Source organism: Ursus maritimus, unplaced genomic scaffold (assembly GCF_017311325.1).
Source record: "Ursus maritimus isolate PB19 unplaced genomic scaffold, ASM1731132v1 scaffold_5, whole genome shotgun sequence".
Classification (NCBI taxonomy): domain Eukaryota; kingdom Metazoa; phylum Chordata; class Mammalia; order Carnivora; family Ursidae; genus Ursus; species Ursus maritimus.
In genome coordinates this window covers 41,681,674-41,699,690 of record NW_024426663.1, presented here as the reverse complement: position 1 = coordinate 41,699,690, position 18,017 = coordinate 41,681,674, and the positions used below count along the sequence as shown (strand labels likewise).

Here is an 18,017-nt window from a genome sequence, read left to right as displayed (position 1 = left end):
CCAGGCCGGAAGCAGGAAGGCGGAAGCCGCGGCTTTCCCGTCCCGCCCACAGGCCAGCCCCGGCCCCGAGTGGGCCTGAGGAAGTCGAGGGGCCAGTTTCCGGCTGCGCCATTGCTGTGTGGGTCCCGGGACCTCGACTTCCAGAACTCACGGGGCGGGGATGGCGGGGGAGGGCGGCGCCGGGCTTCCCGGGGAGCTGCAGGTGAGGCCGCGCCGGGTGAGCGGCGGCGCCCCAGCTGGCCTCTGGCGGGGAGCCCGAGACCCGCGCCTGCTGACGGGATGAAGGGGCGAGCGTGGAGGCGCGGGTGGACTCAGGCTTCCAGGAGCCGGTCCGGAGCCCTGCGGGCTCTCTGCCTTTGCCCCCAATGTCAGCCAGGAGACAGCCCCCCTGCCCTGCTGGAGCCAGACCGTTGATGGAGGGCCCCGGTGGGTGAGGTCTGTAGCGCCATGGAAACAGACTAAAGAGCGGCGGCAAGAAAGGAGTTGGTCTCCACAAACCGCCCAAAGTCAAGGTGAGGGTCACACAGCGACTGTTGAAGGATTCTGGCGAGTTCCTCCTCCCGGTTCACACCCCACCCCTTGCCCCTGTCATCTTCTGGTTGGACAATGGCTAAAGCCTCACGTACTGGAAACAATGAAGCAGCTGGACCATGGTGGATCCACTGAACCTTATTACTAAGGGAAAACGCAGCCATGCTGTGTGAAGAGGGGATTTTTGTTGTTTGTTTTTAGTTTGAGAACCTAACTCATTTCACACACACCCCCACACAAAATGATCCATACTTGCCCAAAGTAAACTCGGTAAATAAACTGGGCATAGCGTTCCCACAGAGATACTTGTTCTTTCAATACACAAATAAAGGGATGCAAAAGTCAACAAGCAGAAAGAATGAGTTTAATATTGTCTTCTAATCTACAGGAACTGAGAGATTAACTGATTTGGTTGGTGACCAAATTTTGTGATTGCTTGCACAGAACTGCTCTGTTTGACTACCGCTGCGAATGTTGCAAGACCTCTTCACTTTTGTGTGCCAAATAAAGCAGGTTTTTATTTTTGAGAGACTATAGAATGTTCTCTGAGGAGCAAGCTGTGACATGCATAACTAGTTTAGATACAACAACAGTAACTATTATTTACTAGGGAACAGGCTTTTGGCAAATAATCTAGTGATCTCAAATACTGTTCGTTGGGCATATGTTAATGTTTGTGTGTTGTATTAGCAGCAGTTGTTTTCTTACGCATTCTTGTTTGAAAACTTGGATGATGGTTTCAAAGCTTGTGCTGCTTGGACCTAGCCTGTACCTGTAGTAGCCAGAAAAAGCAGACTCAGTCACTGGATTGTGTATACCGAAAACTTTACTTTCTAGAGTTAACTATGTGATCTCTAAAAACTTATTCAAATGGTAATTCCAGGAGGGGGTCTGAATGTATTTTAACATCCTTCACTCCAGAGGCCAAGGTGTGTCTGTTTTGTTTTAATCTTGGTACACAGTATACCCAATTACTGCCTTCCCAGTAGTTTGCTCTGCCGCTTCCCTTGTTAAATGCATTGGAGTCTTGGGCTGCGAGAAAAGGTGCATAAGAAATCAGGCTCTGTAGCTTTTGACTGTAGTCTAGACCCTGCCTTCACAGCCTAATACTATTGACCTAGTTTTCAGTTCCAGCACAGGATGCAGGTGCAGGGATAGCATAGGGGTTGCCACAGCTGAGCCCCTTAATGCAAACTGCATTGCCTTCAAGAAAGATGGTGTCAAGATTGGTTCAGATACTGTGCACTATTTTCTGTAGTGAGGAGTTTTAGATTGTGAGTTGAGTTTCACAGGTCTCGTCTCTGCAGATCTGTATACACTGTAAGTCACTCTGAGCCTAATTTCTCTTCTTTATGTGGAACGTACACTAGGTCATCTCTGGTGTTCTTTCAGCTCTAAAATTATGTCAGTTGGACTGGGCTTGGCCATTTTTCTAACTTATGCTTCATAAGTGGCAACAGAACAAGGAATTTCGTGGAAACATAGCCAATTTTCTTAAGGTCATTCTTTAGTTGAAAAGATCCTTAATTGGATTTTTATTCTTTCACAAATGTCTTTAAGAATGCCAACTTAGAATAACAAGGAAATAAGCTCTGCTTGTATTTATTTTTAAGAAATCTTATTCATGTAACTTTAACCAAATTAACAAAACCTTACACTATTAAGGAGGGTTTGTCTTTGCATAATTCCTGTGTGGTGTATCACACCTCCCGCCCCATTCGTACTAGTTATCTTGAAAAAAGAACATTACAAAATTTTAACCATTTTTTGTTTTTCTCTTAAGAAGGTAAGTCCTACTCTGTCACTTGTTTAACAAAAAGTCTTTTGATGTACAAAGTTGCTTTTCCCATTGACTCATGTCAAAATTGTGAATGAAAAAAAAAACATCGTGAATGAGTAAAACCTGAATAAGATTCTATTATAAAAACCTAGACTTGACTAAAGATCTTGAGAACTTTTCTACCTGCTCAACATTTTGTGTTTATTTCTTTCTCTGCAGTAACACTTCACATATTTGACTTAACTTGATGAAATTGATTTCTTTCCTCAATTTTGTTTTTTCTTTTCATTGAAACATAATGAAAATATTTCTTTTCCTTAAGATTTCATTTATTTATTTATTTATTTATTTGAGAAAGAGAGGGAGCATGCGTGCCCGCACAGGGGTGGGAGGAGGGACAGAGGGAGAGGGTAAGCATCCTCCCCACTGAGCAAGGAGACAGACATGGGGCTCTATCTCAGGAACCCAAGATCACCACCTGAGCTGAAATCAGACAGTAAACTGACTGAGCCACCCAGGCGCCCTGGAAATATATTTCTTAAAAAGCACAATTATTGATTCAAAAAGTAATAATCAGGTCTTAGCGGTATTTGCAAGATCATACTGAAGAATAATAATTTCTTCTTCTTTTTTTAAAGATGTTATTTATTTATTTGAGAGAGCGAGAGAGCACAAGCAGGGGTAACAGCAGAGGGAGAAGCAGGCTCCCCACTGAGCAGGGAGCCTGATGTGGGGCTCGATCCTGGGACTCTGGGATCATGACCTGAGCCAAAGGCAGACATTTAACTGGCTGAGCCACCCAGGCTCCCCAAGAATAATAATTTCTTAAAAGCTATTTATTGAGTACGACTATGTACCAGGTACTGGGCTTCAGATCTATTATTACTAATCCTAAGACTAAACAACCCCAAATGATAATGTTCTTATACCCATTTTACAGATAAGGAATCAGAGACTTGAAAAGTAGAGCAGGATTCTAAACACGTCTGGTCAAAATCCCTGCTCTTCCTTAATATCCAAAGACTTGTCAAAAAATGCTGATTTCATAAAATGAAAGCATATTTTTTGATTCTATAATTCTTAATTAACTGATAATCACAAGCAAAATATTTCCATACTTTAGAATTTCTTATTGCCCAGGTGGTGGCAGCATGTCTCAAAGAGCTAGTATGGTGCAAAAGGTTCTCCCCAGCTTTGTCAGTTGATTTGCCTCTGCATCTCGCATATGTGATTTCTGTCAACTAACTTCTCTGTTGGGCTTTCACTGCTGTTAAACCAAACCATCAGTAATTAACTGTGTCTTCCACCCTCCCATCAGCCTCATCTTCTGAATGGGTCCTACTCTGCCAGTTTGCTTTCAGCCTCTTTTACTTAGAAAGCATCACAAAATTACTGTTTTTTAGAGTATTCGTGTAGACCTATCCAGTAACACAAAGAATTGTTTTCAAATATTGTTATATTTCACACATTGTTATAATTTGGAAGAAACATATACTAAAAACAATGAGCTAATATTATAAAATTCTTGTTTAAATTAGAAGGCATACTTCTTAAACTTATGGGATACACCAATTGAGGTAATGAAAAGCTTTTAAAAGATAGAATTAATCTTCAAATTAAGAACAAGAACATTCAGGAGGGAGCAGTGCAAGGTTATACAATTCAGAAGGAATGCATATATAGTAGAATAACTAGTTACACCTATTTCAGCCAAGTATTGCTTGGATTATTATTCTCATCTTTGCAGGGCAGATGCTGCCTCATCACAGAAACCCTCTCTACCCCTTATCACTTAAATTTTTTTTCCATAGTACTCCAACCTGACAAGTTGTTTCCTAGTTTGTTGTCTGTTTTTCCTGCTATTAAGGCAAGCTATATGTGATTAGTTACCTCAGTACCTAAGAATATTGTTTTGAATAATTGATTCCAAGATATAGCATTGCTAGTTACAAAAATAAAACTGTTAGTTTTATTTTAATTTGTGGTTGAACAAATCCTGAAGTAACCTAAATCCTGGGAAGGTGTGAAGTTTGTATTAGAGTACCAAACAGTTGTAGTATGTTTTCAGGGTAGTTAATGGATGCCCCAATAAGTAGGTAAGGTGTTTAGAGAAAGGTAAAGTAATTGTGATTATCTTGTTAATGAAAGAACACTAGGTGCTTAGTAATTTCCAAGTACGTAACAAGGAACATAGACTTTTGGTGCTTTTTTGCTTTTTCTATTTACGATAAGAACAAACTGGAGTAGATATCTATATAGAGATTTTTGAAAATAGGGCAAAGTGTATATGCAGACTAGATGCTCTCTCTAGATATTTTTCCAGCTTCATTATTCCCAATTCAGATTGCAGGAGAAATACTTACATTGAACAGCAGATGTGTCTCTCGTTGATTATTCTTTGCCGCCCATGGCTTCTTGCATACGTTTAGAAACAATCAGTGCATTTGATTACATATTGCTGCTCTGGGTAATTTACAGAATTTTTTCACAAAATACTGAAAATTAGGTATTTCTGCTTTTTTAACACTGAAACTGTTTACAATTCTTTGTCTTCGGAATACATGAACATGCAGCAAACTAGTTCCCTGTAGGTAGAGGGCATCATTTTGCAAGGGTAGAATTTCCAGTAAATCCTTGGGAAGCCTGGGGTTGCAGTCAGTGCTGTTGAAGTTGTGAGATACTGAACTTCCCTGCTGAATCTGGAGGTTTAAATTTTAGGCCTGCCCCTAAATAATGAAATTGTATTAACCATGTCAAGTTAGCTTTGATTTCTGTACTGGGGTCTCCTAGCCATTAAATAAGAATTGCTATCCCAATTGGGAAAACTAATCCATGTGTAAGAATCCTTCAGTGTAAAAATGATGTGTATTGCAAAAGCACCCCATAGCAATATCAGTTTCACTGGGTAGAATTTTAATTTGATACCTTCACCTAAACAAGCTACTCAAAGTAACCATATAAAACATTTTAACCGTATTTGTTCAATGATATTGTCAGGGACATTGTTTTCCATATCATAGAGTACCCTTTATGTAAAGTTCCCTATAAGAGACTTTAGAATGTAATTGTAAAAAACTTTGGAAACCACTTTTTGATAGTGAGAGTTTTGCCTCTTTTTGATTTGATTGTCAAGAAGCTCAAGAACCAAATTTGAAGTTCATGTTTAACATTTATCCTGACCTGCGTACTTGCATTTCTTTTTAAACACATTTTTCCTAGGACAGGTGTCGTCTGTAATTATCATATATGTTAATGTAGTAAGATAAGTCCTTGTTGAAATAGGAACAGTATAGTTGCCTGTTTATCAAGTGTTTGAAACTCAGACTTAACAGAGACTTGATATGTAACAAGTAGTTATTTGCTAGTAAAATTCTTTAACTGATTCTAATTTTTATGTCTATTTTAAAATCTTGTATTATAACCATATCATTTAAAACTAGGGAACGTAGGAAATCATTGGGTGGAATTGCATCCCAAAGTCTAATGCCAAAGGCTAGTTTGTGCCTTTAATAGCCCTTGGAGTATACTTGGAACCTAGTTTAAAAAATAAACAAAATTTACTTGTTCCAAGCTATAAATATATATGGTTTATGTCTCCTAAACCATCACTTAGAGACATATCCTACTCCCAAATTCATAAATTGCATTTGCTGAGTTTACAGTTTATGTTTTTAGGCTTTAAGTCAGGACGTGAAACAGTCTGAAATCTAAAAACTCCGCGGCGCCTTGGTGGCACAGCGGTTAAGCATCTGCCTTCGGTGTTGATCCCAGCGTTATGGGATCGAGCCCCACATCATGCTCCTCCGCTATGAGCCTGCTTCTCCCTCTCCCACTCCCCCTGCTTGTGTTCCCTCTCTCGCTGGCTGTCTCTATCTCTGTCAAATAAATGAATAAAATCTTAAAAAAAAAAAATCTAAAAACTCCATTCAGATTCACATATGTACTCTTGAAGTAATAATAGTGGTGTGTATGATGAGTTTCTAGAGGAATTTGGAGTTTTACTTAATTTTTAGATTTGGCCTTGATCAACTAATTTTTCATTCTTTGTAATAAGCAGATAATAGTAATACCTGCCATTATACAGAAAGTTGGACCAATGTTCACTTGAGATTCTTTTCATCTCTAGATTTTAATATTCTCTTACAGGGCTATACTGCAGTTGAACACTTTTATCATTAATGAATATAGGTGTGTAAGAATCTGATTTAGTCTCTAGTTCTAGGTTCATATTTGATTTCATGATGTGGAGCAAAAAAATCATTTACTATTTTTGTGCTGGGTTCCCATGTCCATAAAATAGAATTAAGACTACCTGTTGTTTGCAACACTAACTAGTTAATGAATAATTGTGTGGTCTCCTTTTTATAGAAGGTTACATTTTATAGAATTCATCTGTAAATTGATTGTTGGGAACTTACGCAGATTCCCGGGGAATTATGTTATAAATAGTGATTATGTTCTTCATTTAGCCTGTAAATGCCTATTTGACACACAGTATAAGTGGAAAGAGTGCCTTTGCATAAAAATGGTAGAATATAATTTTCAAAACTATTAATAAAGTAGTAAAAATTAGATGAATTTTTGATAGCTTTGTGCCACAGTAAGATCTTATACCAAGTGATGGAAAATGAATTTATCTGAGTCCATCTTCCCCCCATATTTTTACATTCTAGATGGTATGAATGATCAACACTTTCTGACCATCTTACCATATATGCAGGGTGATACATCTTACTGTATATGCAGTCCAGGAATCACTGTTTGTTTCAGCTGTTTTCAGGTCTGTTAACCCTTTTGTACCATAGGAAACTAAAGCTACATATGGGTCTATAAATTATTCATATGTGTATGCAGTGCATATGGAATATATTCATATACATTATTCTGTGATGTGCCCCTCTCCCCACTTTATTTTCTGAATGAAGTGCAAACTCTTTAGAGGAGCCTAATGATTCTTACCAGCCTGGTCCAGCCTGCCATTTAAATCTTCCAGCATGATAGAGGACCATTTATTTCAGTCGTTTGCAGCTCTAAGAGATGCCTTCTTAGTCTAGTGGTTGCAGTATAGATTCTAGAACCAAACTACCTAATTTGAATTCCAGCTCTCCCTCTTGCTAGGATGATGAGACTACAATAAGAATGCATCTCACAGACCCCCACTACAAGGAGCTTAATTAATTGACCAAGGACCTCAGCTGCTGTGCTCTGAAATCCGTCACTATGTTTGTGCCAAGACTTTGTTTCTTTTGCAGCTCACTGAGCATGACGGAGATACTAAGCCCTGTTTTTGGCAGACACAAGACTTCCCTGATGGCCTGCAGGGGTTCAAGGACTCCTCCATTGCCTTACCAAGCCTTCCTTAGGCTACATGGCCACCTAGAACACTTCCACCCAAACTACCTTCCCTCTCTCTTTCACTTAGGGTCAGACTTGCATCATCGTGTGACAGTTCACCCAGTCTTCCTGGCTCCTTCCCCAGATAAAAATCTTATACATTTATTTCCATCTTGGCTTCTGGGATGGTAAAATTGAGATTTAGAAGTGGCTCATCCATTTCCTGGCCAAAGAGGCCACTGTGATTGGTAGGTGGGGCACTCATTTACCCCTGGCATAAGCCTGCAGATTTAGTATTAAAGATTTCACCAGTGTTGACCTGAGACAGTGTCCCAATGAAGGGGAACTCTGGTAGTTATACAGGCATTTGAAAAACGTGGGAGGAATAACATCTACAAAGACAATAGAGTTGGCTGATTACTGCTAAGCTGTATTGAAGTACTGCAGAAGGAAAATAGAAATAGCTGTTAACAAGTCATGAGCAGCTCAGAGTTAGAGCTAGAGGCCTCCTGTGGTAGCCTTTACCACCCAGAAGGTCAGAGTCAGTTGAATCACATGCTGAAAAGCTAGCCAATGTTGACTTCACAGAGCTCCAAAGATATTTGAGCTTTGAATGTTTAGCCTACATGGCTCTTTTCATTTGAAGGTGGAGAAATCTAGGGTCCTAAATATGGGATGCAGTCTTTTTTTTTTTAAGGTTCATTTAGTTTTTTGGAGAGAGGGAACACGAGCATAGGGAGGGACAGAGTGAGAGAAGCAGATGTCCCCACTGAGCACAGAGCCCAACAGCAGGGCTCTGTCCTACAACCCTGAGATCATGACCTGAGCGGAAATCAAGAGTCAGACATTCGACTGAGGAGCCACCCAGGCGCCCCAAGGGATAGGGTCATCTTGATGGGATTCCCCTGCTCCTCCCTCTGGACCCTTAGGGCTTGCAAAGGTAGCCCTTTTTTAGTAAAACTAGCATGTTTGCTCTCCTGCAGATACTACAGATGCCTCTTCCCCACAACGCAGTAGCCCTCCTCCTCTACTCCTTTCTCCTTTCCTAGTTGCCAAGCACATAACCAGTAACCAAGACAATGACTGGGTTAAATCTCAGTGAAGTGAAAAATGTCTGAGTTGCACTGGCAGACTGTGGAGGAAGGAATAAAGAGGCTGAGCAAATGGGCATGCCGGAATGGATACATTGCTAAGGCCAGAAAGATCCATTGGAGGATTGTACTCCATGAGATGGGCTAGAATCTACACCACTCACCCAAGGCCATCAGGAGAGCACTGGTGAGAGAGACTTCAGCATCACTTAGAAGTTTGGTGGTGGCTGTCCTCTGCAAGCCTGGGATGGAGGTTAAGAAAAGCAGCCACAGAGCTGGCTTATTAACATCCATGGGAATAATAGAGCCCTCAAGTAAGGGAAGCCAGGTGGTGGTGCTTAACAGCCAGAAGCTAGAAGTCCACAGTTATCATAATAACTGTCAAGGTCATTCTTGGAACCAAAAGAGCTTGACCCACAAGAAGTCTAGAGTCAGCTAATAGCGCATAGTCTCCTTACGGGCAAAATAGATGGGCAGTCCGTGAGGGTACTGATTAACATCTATTACCCTGAAAAAGCAAGAATGGAGGAGCAGGAGGCTGATGACAGGCAGTGACAACAGTAAAAAGGCATGATCCCCTGCTCAGTGTCCAGACTAAACAGTTTCCAGATCTAGAACTGAGTATGTGGATGAGTCCCAAGGAAGAAGAATCCTACGACAACACAGAAAGTACGTGAATACATGACATTTCTTCAAAAGGGCTTTATGGCCATCTCTCTAAGTGACTACAGTAGGGAAAGGGTAATAATCGGATATTTTGAAGACTATCTGTCATAGGATTTGAGTTGATTTTGGTATCTGGAATTAAAGCAACAGTACAGTCTTCCTGTTAAAATGCGCATCTACCAGACGAGGTGTTCTGGCTCAAGTTAGTCTCACAGTGGCCCCAAGTGCATAATTTAGAATTTATGTAGCAGTTACTCCAAATGCCACATTGGATCCCTGGTCTGTGGAGTTGGGGTTATAGTGGGGATTGCCAAACAGAACCATCTGAATCTGCCCCTCTCCCCACCAAGACAGTAAATCAGGCACAATACCGTATTTTGGGGAAAGAATGAAGATTAGTGCCGTTTAACACCTAAAAGATACAGGAATGCTGGTCCCAATTCTATTTCTTTAATAACCAATCCAGCTCCTAAATAAACTGGATAGATCCTGGGGAGTTACTATGGACTACTGCTGACTAAACCAAGTAATAACTCTTAGTACGGTTCCTGTTCTGTTCCTGCTAGAACAGATTAGTAAGGCCTCAGATACCTGGTGTGTCACTAATTTGGCAATGTTTTTTTTTTCCATTCCAGTTAGAAAAAAGAATCAGAACCACTTCACCTTCACAAAGAACAGTCAACATTATCCATTTAGACGGAGTTTTTTCTCAGGGTTATGTTAACTTTCCCATCTTCAGTCATAATATAATATAAAGATATATGGACCACCTAAATACTTCTCATGACATTACACTGGTCCATTTTGTTGTAATATCATGTGGTCGGACAGATGAGCAAGAGGTGGCTACTATGCTGAAGATCTTGGTGAGATACATGCACCCCAGAACATGGGGGATAAACAATAAGAAGACTGAGAGCCCAGTCACGAGTAAAGTTTGGAGATCTAATTGTCAGGGGAACGCAGGATGTCTCCTCCAAAGTGAAAGTCAAATTGCTGCCTCATTCAGCCCCTACCACAAAGAAGTAGAACATTTTGCTGGCCTCTTTTCCTTCTGGAGACAAGGTGTTCCACAACTAGGAATAATGCTGGTTCCTATACCAAGAAACATGGAAGGCTGCCAACTTTGAATGGGGCCCAGAGCAGGAGCGTTCTCTGGGACAGTTGCAAGCTTCGGGGCAAGCAGCCCTGACAGACACTTGCACCTTATGATCCAGCAGACCTTAGTGGTGTCAGTGCTGGGAAAAAATGCAGTGTGGCGTTTATAGCAAGTAGGAGAATCATAATAAAGGCCCCCGCGATTCTGGAGTAAGGTCATGTCATCTGCAGCAGGTAATTGTATGGCTATTGAGAAACAGTTCTTGGCATGTCATTGAGCCCTGTAGAGACAATGGCTGGCCATGGGACAGTTAAACCTGCCCCTCCTCCAAGTCCCTATTGGAGTGAGTGACTGATTTTCTAAATCCATCATTCCATCTATGTTTATTAGTTGTTGACATTATAATAAAAGCAAGTGTTTCATCCTGTTCGTTTATTTGTAACAGATGGATTCATGGATTCTTAGGTAACAGATTAAATCCATTACTATCATTTTATTTATTTTGATGTTGTTAATTGTCCCACATTTGACCATTGAAGCCCCAGAATGTTCCCTGTGTGTGTCAGAAGTCCCAGATATTTCATGTACTCAACATAATTTGAGCCCGTTCTTTTTGGTACAATCAGATATTCCAGGTTCATCTTGTACTTTCCCTGGCCCTGGAATCAGTCATTTTCTTCAAGGAGCCCTGCTTTCTTTTCGTGGACAATGGAATACGGAAACCAAGATCAGAGTGCTAGGTTTGCTCACACTGCTGGTGTGTCATTGGCTGTAGTCCCTCTCAGCAGATAGACAAATATACAAATAGCTATATTTATACCTGTTAAAAACCATGAGTTTATTTTGATACCTTCAGTTGCAGTCTATCACTGCTTTCTATTCTTTCCCTTTTCCTTATTTGTAATTCCCTCAACAGAAAGACTCCTGGCTGCCACTATCTTTCTTTTTTTTTTTTTTCTTTTTTTTAAATTATGTTCAGTTAGCCAGCATATAGTACATCATAAGTTTTTGATATAGTGTTCAATGATTCATTATTTGCTTGTAACTCTCAGTGCTCATCACGTGTTCCTTCCTTAATACCCATCACCCGGTTACCCCATGCCCCCACCCCCTCCCTTCTGTAACCCTCAGTTGTTGCCACTATCTTTAATATATTTACTCATTTGCTCAAGGCTGAAATACATGGAAGGTATTTTTAGCATTGCTAATTCATAGTATTTTGAAAAAAAAATGTATAGATTTTTAGGTGACCCATCCGTCTCCAGCCTCTTGGTTTGGCTGCTGAAAAGTAATCTCTTAAGTAAGGTTAATAAATTCAAACTAAAGCCCCAAATAAGTGTATGTAGGCCAGAAGACCTGAATGGCCCAGGGGGTTGTTAAAAGGCCATAGAGCTTCAACAGTCCAGAGTAGTAGCTTCAAACTTCATGTCGGCTGTAACTCTCACAATTGGTGACACGGAAATGTTTATGTTGGGCAATAGTAGCTGATCATGGCTTTATCCACCAGGTCTTAGCAAGTATCATCATGGCACTAAGAATTGGCACCTCAGCTGAAGGAAAGGATAGACTTCCCCCTTGATGATGCAATTAAATCTTTTTTAAAAGCAAACTGCAGTAGATTGTTCTTAAGCTTTTTCTGCCCACCCACAAAGCACAATTTCTCAGTGACATCTTCTATAACCTTGTGTTAACGATTTAAAAAATCACATCCGGTTTTATGATCTAATATTTTTAACAAATATTTCTAGGAAATTATTGAAGGAAAAAGGTATTACTAAATGCAGTACTCTTAATCTGGAGGCAAGCACTTTCTACACCAAAAATAATTGATTTGGGGGAGGTGATATTTTGTAGTTGGAATATAAACCAGGAGTTTAGGGTTTTGTGTAAATGAGCTGTTAACATCAAACCTCAGGTATGCAAGCCATTTGTGCTTTAACATCAATTTCTTTTTGCTTTTACTACTTTGTGTAGTTTTGTGTATCATTAAGCAACTTCAGCTTTCCACATTTCCACTACTTTGTGTAGTTTTGTGTATCATTAAGCAACTTCAGCTTTCCACATTAGCATCGAATAGTAAGCAGTCCAAAGATGAATGGATCCTTTTGTATTGGTAGTATCTTTGAGGAAGGCTTAAATTTTTTTGGTTATTAAGATCAGTGTTTAGTGTTGTGCAGTACATTGGCTTTTTCCTCTAAAATGGGAGGTAAACTTAAAGTTGATTAGTCTCTTCAGCTTAATATCGTCCGTATGTTAATTTGCCTGTTTTGCTTGGTATTTTACCTTTAGATTTACTGTTAACTGCCCGTCACTAAAAAGAAATTATATGTTAAATCCTTAAAGTGACTTGTTTTTTTGTGAACTTGAGTAACTGGGGAAATGTTTGGAAAATGAAAGGGGCACTTTTAATCTTTGAAAAGCACATTGACCTAATTCATAAGGCCATGTGAAGATTGGAGTTCTGCAAGCTGACTTGCCTTGACATTATTTTGTTTAAATGGCCTTAAATTAACACATCTATACTTAGATAATGAAAGAAAAAATATAAATGTATTAAAAAGTACACCTGTCAGCTTTTTTGGTTCATCTCTGTCAAAGCAAGTTCAATCGGTTTTACAAAGAAATCAATGATATGTATACTCCTAATGTTAAGACACTCTGGTTGAGATTCCTTTAAAGTAGGTTAATTTTTAAGTCAAGTAGCATTAAACATCTATAGTAGGCAGCTTTTAAGATGTCTCCCAATGATACCCACTTGCTGGTATCCATACCCTTGTTTTATGCCCTCTCATTTAGTTTAGCTAGATCTAATAACATACTTTTGATTAATAGAACATGGTAAAAGTGATAGGATGTCACTTCAAGGTTAGATTATAGAAAGATTCTAGCTTCCATCTGGCTCACCCTATCTTGCACTCTCACTCGCTCACTTTAATGGATGCCAGTTTGCCATGTTGTGAGCTGCCCTATGGAGAGGCAGGTGAATTGGGGAGAGCTTCTAGCCTACAGTCAGTGAAGAACAGAGTCCTACCATAACTATATGCATGAGCTTGGCTGCAAGCTCTTCTTCTCTGTCAAGCCTTGATGATAACAGTCCAGTTGACACCATGAAGGCAGCCTTGTGAGAAGCCCTGAGCCCCACTGTGCTAGATTCCTAACCACAAGAAACTGTGCAATAATAAGTGTAGGTTGTTTTAGTTGCTAAATGTTGGGGTCATTTGTTACTCAGCCAGGGGTAACTAATACAGTGTCCTTAAAAAAATAGATCACAAAAGACCCTCAAGTTTTGTGCTTTCTTGGTACAGCTTTAACTAGCATTTCCAGATAAATGATTTAGTGCAGTGGTTTTCAACCACTAACATTAAAATCACCTGGGGAGTTTTTAAAACCACAAGTGCCTGGGCTTCACCCCTCAAAATTCAATTTGGATTGGTCTGGGATGGGTCCAGGCCTCAGTATTTTTAGGAATTCCCTCGGTAATTCCAGGGAGTGGATGAAGAACCACTGATTCAACATCAGTAGATTTAGTAAGCCCCCTCTGGGTGCCAGGTGTAGGAGCTATAACATTGAATGGGAAGTGGAGCTCACTTTTCATTCATAGATCAGAAGAGAGGATAAACATGTAAACAAACAATGAAAACAATGTGGCAAATGCTCCAATAAAGTTATTTACAAGGTGATACAAACACAGAAGAGGAAACACCTAACACAGCCTGATAGAAAAGGTTTGACAGAGAAAATGTTATTCTGAAACTAAATGTAAAAGCTAGTTCACTAGAATAAGAACGTAGAGAGATAAACATTACAGGCAAAGGAGTACAAGAATAAAGGGACAAAGTTTTTTGAGAATAAGCAGGGTGGTGGTATGTTCATATTTGAGTAATAGGACCAGAAAGATCCAGAAGGGTAGGGGAAGTGTTGACAGAACACAAAATTAGGATTATGGAGACCAGTTAGGATGACGACATGACCCGTAGTGGTGGCAGAAGGGATGAAGAGGAGAGGGGAGGATTAATTTGCTGACTAGGATACATAATGTGTAAGACTGGGAAACTTGCACTGAAATGCTAAGGGAGGAGCCCATGATGACTCCTGGGTTCTGGCTTGGCAATTGTGTGGGTGGTAGACTGTAACTTTGGCAACAGATATATGGGAAGCAAAAGCAGAAGACTGAAGGAAATGAACATTTCAGTGTTAGACCTAAGTTTAAAGCTTCAGAAGAAACAACTGGTTGCAGTTGGCACTAGAAATGAAAACCAAATTGCCATGTCACTTGCCAAAAGAGCACATCTTGGGGATGATTTTGTGTATTTGGAAATAATCGAGAACGTAGCTTCTGTTTTGTCTCCATGTGTTTTGGTATAGTCGGCTCTCACTAAGACAGGAATGATCTGGAGAATAGCTATATTGACTTTTAGAAAGTTTTCCATTTCACTAAACTAAAGAAACCTTTAAAATTACTCTGTATAAGTTGCTTTTCACCATTTGTGTCCACTGACTACAATTCACTCACAACACACTCCTCTCCTTATGTGCCTTTGCCCCTCTTTCCACTTAGGTTAGGAATGTCTTGGTTTGCCCAATTATTAGAATTTTGAACTGACATCAGATTGTATTGTGTCCTGAAGTGGAAAGGGTTTGGATGGTGACATCCCCATATCCTCATTATGATCTGATCATTTTTTTCCAGTTCATTGAGAAATGATTGACGTACATCACTATGTAAGTTCAAGGCTTACAACAGGATGGTTTGATTTACATATTTTGTGAAATGATTACCACAGTAGGTTCAGCTAACATCCATCTTCTATAGATACAATAAAAAGAAAAGAAAAAAAGCTAAAAATGTTCTCCTCTGATGAGAACTCACAGGATTTACTCTCAACAACTTTTATATTTTTCATACAGCAGTGTTAGCTACAGTCATCATGTTGTACATTACATCCCTAGTACTTATTTATCTTATAACTGGAAGTTTGTACCTTTTGACCACCTCCCTCCACTTACCCCTCCCCCACCCACTGTATCTGGTAAACACAGGTCTGATCTCTTTTTCCATTTTTTTTTTCTTTTTTAGATTCTGCCTACAAGTTGAGATCATACAGTATTTGTCTTTCTCTGACTGACTTATTTCAGTTAGTGTAATGCATTCAAGGTCCATCAGTGTTGTTGCAAAACTGGTAGGATTACCTCATTTCTTATGGCTTAATAATATTCCATCTATCCATTGATGAACATTTAGGTTGTTTCCATGTCTTGGCTATTGTAAATAATGCTGCTGTGAACGTCTTTTTGAGTTAATGTTTTCTTTTCTTTTGGATGTATTCTCAGAAGTGAAACTGATGGGTATTGTAGTTCTATTTTTAATTTTTTTTGAGGAGCCTCCGTATTGTTTTCCATAGTGGTTGCACCAACTAACGATCCACCAACAGTGCACACAAGTTCCCTTTTTTTTCACAACACCAGCTTTTTTTATCTCTTTATTTTCTGATGATGGCCATTCTCACAGGCATGAGTTGATATCTCATTGTGGTTTTAATTTGCATTTCCTTGACGGCTGGTGAGCATCTTTTCATGTGCCCGTTGGCCTTTTGTATACCTTCTTTGGTGAAATGTCTATTAAGGGGGTTCCTGAGTGGTTCAGATGGTCATGATCTCTGCGTCCTGGGATCGAGCCCCACATTTGGCTCCTGGCTCAGTGCGGAGTCTGCTTCCCCCTCTCCCTCTGCCTCTCCCACCTGCTCATGCTCACTCTCTCTCTGTGTCTCTGTCTCAAATGAATATATAAAATCATTAAAAAAAAAAGGAATGTCTATTCAGGTCCTTTGCCATGTTTTAATTGGGTTATGGCTATTGAGTTGTATGAGGTTTTTTTGTGTATTTTGGGTATTAACCCATCATCAAATAGATGATTTGCAAATATTTTTTTCCAATTCTGCAAGTTGTCTCTTTACTTTATTGATAGTTTCTTTGCCTGTGCAGAAGCTTTTTGATTTGAGGTAGTCCCACATGTTTGTTTTTTATTTTGTTGCTTGTGCTTTAGGTGTCATATCCAAAAATTCATTACCAAAACCAATGTCAAGATGCTTTATTCCTATCTTCTAGGAGTTTCAACTAGTTTCCTAGGTGCCCCTGCTCCAGGTCTCACATTTAAGTTTTCAATTCATTTTAAGTTAATTTTTGTGAGTGGTGTAGGATATGGGTCCAGTTTCATTCTTTTACATGTGAACATCCAATTATCCCAGCACCATTTATTGAAAAGATTGTCTTTTCTCTATTGAGTATTCTTGGCTCCTTGTCAAATATTAGTTGACCGTATTGGTCATTTCTTTTAATTTCAAAGGAGCAGTACATTCAGCTCAGTAGCTCAGTCTATCTAAAGCATGTTAACCCCATGTATCAGAATGAAGTTAGATGTTATTTTGAGTCCCTGACATTGTGGTCTGTGCTTTCCAGTTTCAGTCTACTCATGTGTTACGGGTACTTTTTTTTTTTTTTTTTTTTTTTTAAGGAGTAAAGATATCTAGTTATGTCCATTATTTGCTAGTGATAAACTGACACTTTTGAACTTTTAAAACTATTTTCTTTCTTCTCTCGTCTAGACAGCTCATATACCCCCACAGGAGGCAGAGAAGCCATGGGGAAATACAACCGAATCTTATTGAGAAAGGAAGGGCTGCACTTTGTCTCATCTCAAGTCTGCCTTGAGGCTGGTGCAAAAAAAAAAAAAAAAAAAAAAGTGCTGATGTCCGCATAACATGTATCTCTTAAGTAGATCAAACCTGTAATTCAACTTGGCTGCCTCTAAGCCATTCTGATTCCTGCCAACAAGAACATTAATGAACTTAGTATCTCCACAGGTTTATTCATGTGTAAGACCCAATTCCTATTCCTCTTCCTTGTTCCAGCAGCTGCCCGTGCTCCATCTGATAAAGTGGAAAGCTGGAATAGGTCATACAGATCTATATGATTACTTAAACCCCAGATTATTGTAGGCAGTATTCTATAATTCTTCTGTCTGGTTTTAGGATGGAGAATAAAGTTTCTAGGGCTTGGATTTGAAAAAAAAAAAATATTCTAGTAATTATTGTCATGAAGAAATATTTTATGAAATTTGGCTTATTCATCCTCTTATTCTTCCTTTTATTCTCCTTTTGACAGTATTCCAGAACAAGTTGTGCTTCGATAGGTTTCCCCAAATGGCATGAAACTGATAAAAGAAGGGAGCTAAAAAAGACATGAACCTAATTAGACAAAAAATTTTAAGATGGGAATATAAAAGAACATAGACCATTTTTTCTTTCCAAGTTTGTCTATGTGCTAGAATCACCTGTCTTTAAAGTTCTAAAGCCCAGGCCACACCTAGATCAATTAAATCACACTTTTTAGTGATGGAATACAGGCATCAATAGTGTTTTGACTCCCCAGGTGACTCCAATGTACAGACAAGCTTGGAAATCACTGATCTAGACAAGTCTATTACCTCATGATTGCAAGAAAACATAGCTGTGGCTTC

At 39.5% G+C, this 18,017-nt stretch overlaps 1 long non-coding RNA gene across 7 annotated transcripts in view; it reads left to right on the top strand.

The window, feature by feature from the left end:
- The first annotated feature begins 4 nt into the window (after window positions 1–4).
- The window catches only part of LOC103663648, a 140,643-nt gene continuing 122,630 nt past the window's right edge, over window positions 5–18,017 (top strand). For all 7 annotated transcript variants that reach the window (XR_005832491.1, XR_005832488.1, XR_005832490.1 and 4 more), the window contains exon 1: window positions 5–512. This is a non-coding gene — a long non-coding RNA (uncharacterized LOC103663648). The remainder of the gene's footprint in view (window positions 513–18,017) is intronic.